Source organism: Gossypium arboreum, unplaced genomic scaffold (genome assembly GCF_025698485.1).
Source record: "Gossypium arboreum isolate Shixiya-1 unplaced genomic scaffold, ASM2569848v2 Contig00456, whole genome shotgun sequence".
NCBI lineage: Eukaryota > Viridiplantae > Streptophyta > Magnoliopsida > Malvales > Malvaceae > Gossypium > Gossypium arboreum.
The window spans coordinates 9,210-17,042 of record NW_026440570.1 but is presented as its reverse complement, the minus strand read 5'-3'; the positions used below and the strand labels follow the sequence as shown (position 1 = coordinate 17,042).

At 28.9% G+C, this 7,833-nt stretch overlaps 1 pseudogene; it reads left to right on the top strand.

Moving 5' to 3' along the window:
* The first annotated feature begins 299 nt into the window (after window positions 1-299).
* Window positions 300-5,156, top strand: LOC128289106 (gibberellin 2-beta-dioxygenase 2-like; annotated as a pseudogene).
* Window positions 5,157-7,833: the final 2,677 nt, after the last annotated feature.

Below are 7,833 nucleotides of genomic sequence, written 5' to 3'. Positions count from 1 at the left end.
TACTGATTTATCAGTTCAATCGATTTGTCCACTTCAATTAAATAAATTAATAAAAAAAATCTGTTTCAAGGTTTTAGTCCAGTTCTATCGGTTCTCAAATCAATCTCCAATATCTTTTTCTGGTTCGATATTTCAATGGATTCCTAATCTAACCGATCCAGTTACGTCATATGGCGGTTTAGAGTTGATTCATTTCTGGCAATTTTGAGAAATAATTATCTTTATTCGTATTATTTAAATAAAAAATAATCCATGAGATTCTATTTAGTCTTTTTATAAATATCGTAGACTCCGTCACGCATCTATAAAACACACACCCTTTTGCACTTCCTCTTCCTCTTACTTCTCTCCGCTTCCATCCTTTCTTGTTGCAGACCCTTCTTTTTTTCCATTATATATATTTGGAAAATTTCCATTTTTTAATAAAAAATACTTAACAGTCATGGTAGTGGCTCCACCAAACCCGGCTCGATCCGGAAAGCCAGAACCGATCGAGTTACCGGTGATAAACCTTTCAGCCGATAGATCAGAGGTGTCAAAGCTCATCGTAAAAGCCTGCGAACAGTACGGGTTCTTCAAGGCGGTCCACCACGGTGTCTCCGACGATGTTATCGCCGCAATGGAAGAAGAAGGTCTTGGCTTTTTTACGAAGCCGGTTTGCGAAAAGCAAAGGGCTGGACCGGCCGGTCCTTTCGGGTATGGCATTAAGAGCATTGGTGTCAATGGTGATAGTGGAGAAGTTGAATATCTTCTTCTTCATACCAACCCTTCTTCCATTTCTCAGTTATCCCACACCATCTCCGATGACCCCAAAAGTTCAGGTACTTCATATTATTATTATCATCATCAGACATGTTTTTTTTCCTTACATACTTTAATTCTTGCATGTTTAGTGGTTATTTGCCATTTTCGTGAATGGTCGGCCAAATGATGGATCATTAATATGAATCAATCACTTATATTTGAGATATGTTTAAATACTATAATTTAATTAGTTGAAGTTCAGAAAATTTATGAATAATTTAAGGTTTTTTATAGACGATAAAATTAAATACCATAATAATATTATAATATATGGTAAGAAAAGAAAACTAAAATTACTGTACTGAAAATAAACGCTCGGTTTTTGCTATATATTATAAAAATATATGATTATAAAGATTTTTTTTATACATTGTTTATAATTTATGTATTAAGAAGTAATATATTGTTGTTTTGTATGAGTTTGGGCCTTGGTCTAGTAAGCTAGGTATTTTGCCAGCATGTTTTACTATTTTTTAAAAAATTATTTATTAAGTGATTTTGTTTAAAAAAAGAAATCCATGAACGTGAGCTTTTAGATGAGTTGTAATGTATCATTTTGATATCCCACATCGCATTAAACTCTTCAATATTCCCATAGCTTTAAATGGCAATCATTACCATATTTTGGCTCATGTTATGCCCTTTTCAAAACTCCCTCAAATAAATTACTTCCCTCTTGAAAATGGTAATAAATAAAAATTGGGACCTGACTGGTTTTGATAGGTTTTAGGATGTTTTTGGATGCACGATAAAGATTAATTACTGTAATTGTGAAGTAAAAATTTTTATTACACCTGTAATCATTCATATAAAGGGATATTTAGAAAAAATCTATTGTGTGTCGAGATAATTATCGAAATATCTTTATACGCATTAAGTTAAAATATAAAATATTAATATTTATTTTAGTATAATTATCTCTAGAAAACAATTAATAATGTTATTTAAAATGATAAATAATAAAAATTAAGGCATGTTTATTTGGTATATAGGCTTGTTGTAATATATATTCTGCTGCTATTTTCATGCACTGCAATGCTCAGTTGCTCCTTTTACTTTTCTTGAATTGTTGTTTTTTTTGTGTTTATTGGACTAACTACAAAATTAACCCTTAAATCAAATCAATTTTATCATTTAAGTACCTATAATTTTTAGTAAAATTTTACTAAAAATGCATGATTTTCAGTAAAAAATGGGCCACGGATAATGTTTTTATTGATTGTATCGTGGTTTGGGATAAAATAAGATTAATTAATAGTTTAAGTAGGTATTTAAGTGAAAAATGATATAATTTAAGGGTCAATATTTTAATTAAACCATCTTGATTTAGCCATGAAAAACAATTAATTCAGACAATTTTGTTTGATGAATAAAAGAACTGAAAATCAGGAAAACACGTGAGGTTTTTAATTAAATCCGCTCCAATAACTCAAAGTTCAGAGGGACTAATTGTGGTTTTAGTTCTTCTAAAATGCGAAATTTATTTATTTTTATTTCTTATGTTTTTAGCAATTTAACGATAATATATATATTTTGAAAGACATTTCGACAATAATAAATAAATATGGACTTATTGAGAAGTCATTCAGTTGAGAATATAGTTTTGTGTAGTTTTAAACTCTCTTACACGGGATATCTTGTCAGAGAGACATATCCCTGTGTTTGGTTAAGTTGTCAGTTTTAATTCCACGCGCCCATGTAGTCGCGTGAAAACACAAGAGCAAAATCTAATAGGGGCTGGCTGTAGGGGGAAAGTACCATTGGAAATCAAAATGACAAGTCAGAGAATCAGATATAAAGGAAGGTCTGATCAAATCAAAGGGTTTTCAATGGAAGCTTTTATTTTATTTATTTGGCCAATATCTATTTAATTTTTATTAATAAAAACCCACATAAAAGCAGAGAAAATTACACATAAATAGTAAAACTTTCGTAATAAAGAACTTACCGATTTAACTGCTCAAATTATAAAAATAATACAACTGTAGTAAATTGACCAATCTGATTCAATTGAAATTAAGACAAGATAAAATTATAATTTTTTAAATTTAATTTCTCTTTTGATGGATGGATGGTAATTATGGTGCTGTAAAATTTTTACCTCACAATTATAATAATTAATTTTATCAGTACTGTTAATTTTAATTTTATTAGAAATAAACGTACTGCCAGTTTAAAAATATTTTCAAAAAGATAAGATTTTATATCAAAACATCTTAAAATATTTTTTTAAAATTCAAAAATATATTTTCTTTTATTTTAAATAAGAGAGGTCAAAGCCTTGACAGTCTTTTCAGATCCATTCATGGTATTTAAAAGAATATTTTAACCATAATAATAATACTATTTTATTATTTGTTAATTTATGTCAAAATATTTTACCCATTTAATTTTTGTAGAAATAGCTTTTGATCAACATGAAAGATCTGATAAATTGAATTAGTTGCTTTTTTGAATTTTTATAATTTATTTAATTAAATGATATTTAAAAATTAAATCAATCAGAATTAAGAATTAAGAATCGATATTGTGATAAATCCAAATAATGGTTCAAATTTAAAAATATTGCCTTAAATTGTTTTCTAACAATGTTTTTACTTTTTTGTGTGTGTGTGTGGTGACAGCTCCGCCGTGAGCGGCTACATAGAAGCCGTTAAGCGATTAGCATGTGAAATCTTGGATCTGATGGCAGAAGGATTAGGGGTCCATGATCCATCACTGTTAAGCAACATGATCAGGGACGTCGATAGCGACTCCATGTTCAGGCTCAATCACTATCCACCTTCCTCATTCCACACACCACCTCCACCGCACCGCGCCACCACCACCACCGAAATAGGTTTCGGGGAACACACCGACCCTCAGATGCTGACCATCCTCAGATCAAACGACGTGGGTGGCCTGCAGATTTGTGTAGCCGGTGGGACCTGGGTCCCCGTCACCCCTGACCCTACTGCCTTTTGCATCAACGTAGGTGATGTTTTACAGGTTGGTCCCTCTTCCCTCTCTTTCATAACAATTTGACCCCTAAAAGAATAATAATAAAGGGTAAATTTTGATTGATGGAAACTGGTACATGCATTGGGGAATCCACTGCAGCTTTGGATTGTAAAACCCCACGTATCAGTTTCTATCCAATTGAACATAAAAAGGGGTTTCTGGTTTGATGGGCTGTATTGCCAGTTATAGTTCCTTGCAGAGCAACTATAGATGGATATTTAATAGTCTCAAAGATATCACGAAGCTGTTTAAAACCGGATCCACGATCAACTTGCTCAAGTCATCGGTTTATTCATCTAATCGAATTGATTAAACAAATCATTAAAGATAACAAGAAATATTTAAAACTGGTTTAATTATATTTTTAGTTCAGTTAAATCAGTTTGTACCGGTTTCGAGCACAGTTGATCAAAAACTTTTCTCTAGAAGATATTTTAATTGATTTTCGATCAAACCAAATCTAATCTGATTTAGATAATATTACTAAATAAAACTTTAAAAAGAGTTAGAACATTCCTTTACTATACAAAAGAAAATAAAGGGATTATAAAATGGCAAATTTTTTTGAGAATCATGTCATCATATTTTAATAGAATATAAGTTTAAGAACTAAATTGAAAAATATTAAGTTTGAGATTATTGTGGATAAAAAAATTCAAGAATGGAGGTGAAAATAATTACCAATTTTAGAACTAAATTATGATTTCATCCCAGGAATTTATTATTGTAATAATAATTAAATTTAAAAATTTATTTGTTCTCTTCGAGGTTTTTCTTAGATTTAATATATTCAGAGATATTCAAATTTGATAATTTAAACTTGGAAATTGATTAATACTGTTGAAATATATTGACGTGACATTGATAATTAATAATATGGTGACACAATCTTATATTCTAACATGCGACTAAAATAATTTGTTTTTAATTTGTTTATAATTTTTATTTTTTGCCATATATTACCGTGATATTGATAATCAATGTCAAGTCAGTATATTTTAACGATAGTAATATGTTAACTTACTATTTTCATATATAATTAGGTTAAAAAATTTTAAATAAATGTAGCTTCGTATATATTAGTGTGTGTTTTTTTTTTGGTTTTTATTGAAGGCAATGACAAATGGGAGGTTCATGAGCGTAAGGCACAGAGCATTGACCAATGGGTACAAGTATAGAATGTCAATGGCATATTTTGGGGCGCCACCACCCCATGCATGGCTCAGTGTTCCACCGGAACTGGTCACACCCATAGGCCATTGCTGTATAGGCCATTCACTTGGGCTGAGTACAAGAAAGTTTCTTATTCTCTTCGCCTTGGTGATAGCCGCGTTCAACTTCTTCTCAAATGAAAAATAAAATCGGCTTAGGTTTAAGTCGCACTAATCGTGTTAAAATTTGTCCTCTTCGCATAATTCATCAACCAATGTTATCTTATGCTGCAATTTTGGCTTTAACCCTTGCAATTGTTTTTTAATTTAGAGGCAGGAAAAAGATGTTGTATTATTCTGTACTTTGTTGTTACTCGTTACGGTTTATGAGGAAGGGGATATTCAAATAGAAAAAAGTCTAGGTATAATTATGGTTATAGTCCCTGTACTTTTTCATATATTTAAAATTTAATTGCTTTATTTTTTATTCTTTTTATCGAATGAATGATTGAATTATTAAATAATTTCTCTTAAATTGGATTGTGTGATAACTTTAAAATAAAAATGTTATTGTTCTAGTACTTGATGTGACATGAGTTGAAGGTGTAAAAATTTTATGGAAGTTTTTATAAGAGTAAAATTGTATTTTATTCTTTTTACTTGAAAAATAAGAAAATTAATTTTTATATGTTAGATTAAAGGGTAAATTAGTTGTTTGTGTTAAAAATTTTATTAGTTTTTTCTGTTAAATGCTAGCGTGGTTAACGAAATAATTAAACAATTACATATGGTGTATCACGTGTATCTCATGTTGACGTATAATGACCAGTTTTAATAGTAGAGATTAATGAAAATTTTAACAAAAAAGATTAATTTGTTATTTGATTTAACGTGTAAAACTAACTTACCTATTCTTTTTAGTAGAGGGAAAATTGCATTTCAACTCCTAGTACAAGGATTTTTACAGTACTTTTACCAATTGAAAAGTTAATCAAGCAAATATAAATTTTGAATATAGAGTTGTAAAGTTTTTATTCATTGTAAGTTTTTTTAGTATTTAAAAAAATATAATGAAAGATCGTAAGTGAATTGAGAATGTGGGTATTTTTTATTTTAAAATGTCATATAATTCAATTTAACGAAAATTTTATTATCTCAAATTCGACTTAAATTTCTAAAAGTAAAAATAAAAATAAAAATAAAAGAACAAAGTTGCCATACTTTTAGCTTAGCTAATGGTCCATAGTAGGGGCCAACAAGGAAGAGAAAAAGGCTATGGATATAGAGATGAGACCAGTGGTGAGTGCCTCTTCAGTGACCTTAACATTGGGGAATCAACCCGACACCATATTTTTTCCCCATAGTGATTGGTGAATAGGACAGTATGAGTGGACCAATGATGGAGGGTATGCCCTGCAATTAATTAAGAATGTTGTTTTATTACATTCTTTTCTTGAGTTTTAAGAAAGGTTTTGTAGTCTCTCACAAGGGATTTGATGTCTTTCACCAGGTCGGTGAAAAAGAACATGGAGGAATCTAAGTATAATGTTAGAGGAACATTTGGAATTACGTTAATCTTTATTCATATGAGGCTGTTACAATGGGATTGGATCGGTTTGTTGGATTGAAAAATAGTCGTTTAGTTGGTTTAATCGTATAAAAAAATTGAAGATTATTGAATAAGTATAAAATCAGTTGAATTAAGTAAAAAATATAGGTCGTGTTTGGTAATTGCTTGATAGTTACAGTTGCTAATTTGATCAACTAATTTTATTAACTGTTTATCTAAAGGTGTTTGATAAAACTTATTTGATAACTTAAAGTTGATATGGGCAAAATGACAAATAATGACATGTCACATTTTGTGTAAAACTAGTCCCTATACTTTTATTTTTTGATCAATTTAATTTTTCCAAGTGAGGCAAGCTTGCGGACTAATTTTAAGAAATGAAAAATATAAAAAAAAAAACTACTTTAAAAGAAATAAAGAAGGAGTAAGACGGAGGAGAAGCAAAAAGAATGAAAAATAAAGGAAAAATAAAGTTAAAAGAATATAAAAAAATTGCTCAAAAGCGAAAAAAAAAATGAGGACTGATTGTACAAATTAACTTAAAATTTATTTTGAAATGATGGTTTAACTCTACAGACTTATCGTTATACCGTTAAGGGTAATTAACATTCATGACTAAAGTGTTACAACTCAATAACGTAAATGCAAACAAAAGTGACTATTTTGATAGTTTATCCTATCAATTTAGATATTTAATTTTAAATTTATAAATTATAAAATGAATGTTGATATGTCTATTATCATTTACTTTTGCTTTCTTCCCTTATTTTTCTATGAATTTTTATAAAAATTTTAGAATTTTTAATTTTGAATTGATTGAATAAAAATCAATTGTCTCACCAATTTAATCGTTGATTCAATTATTAAAACATTGATTTTAACTCACTTTGTTTTAGCTTTTCAATGCATCAAAAACCATGTTGATTAGATACTTGAATGAAATTTGGGCAATTTCAAGGGTAAATCTTGTTTAAATTATAATGAAATTAAAAACATGATGATAGTAAGAATAGTTACGGTAACATTGATATTAGATACTTTAGTAGTGAAATTAAAATTAATGAATAAAAAATTTTTAGATTTAAATATATCGGTAGAGATGAAGTTAAAATACAAAATGACTATTAAAGTCGTTGATAATATAATAAATAAAATTATAGGATGTGAATGACCAAACTGTAGGGGATAACCTGATTTAGCAACGAATAAGTAAAATAATAAATAAATTAAAAAGATCGAATACATATTTTACAGGGAAAAATAATTAAAAAGATAAAAAACCACAAGTAAAAATAATTTCAATATAAC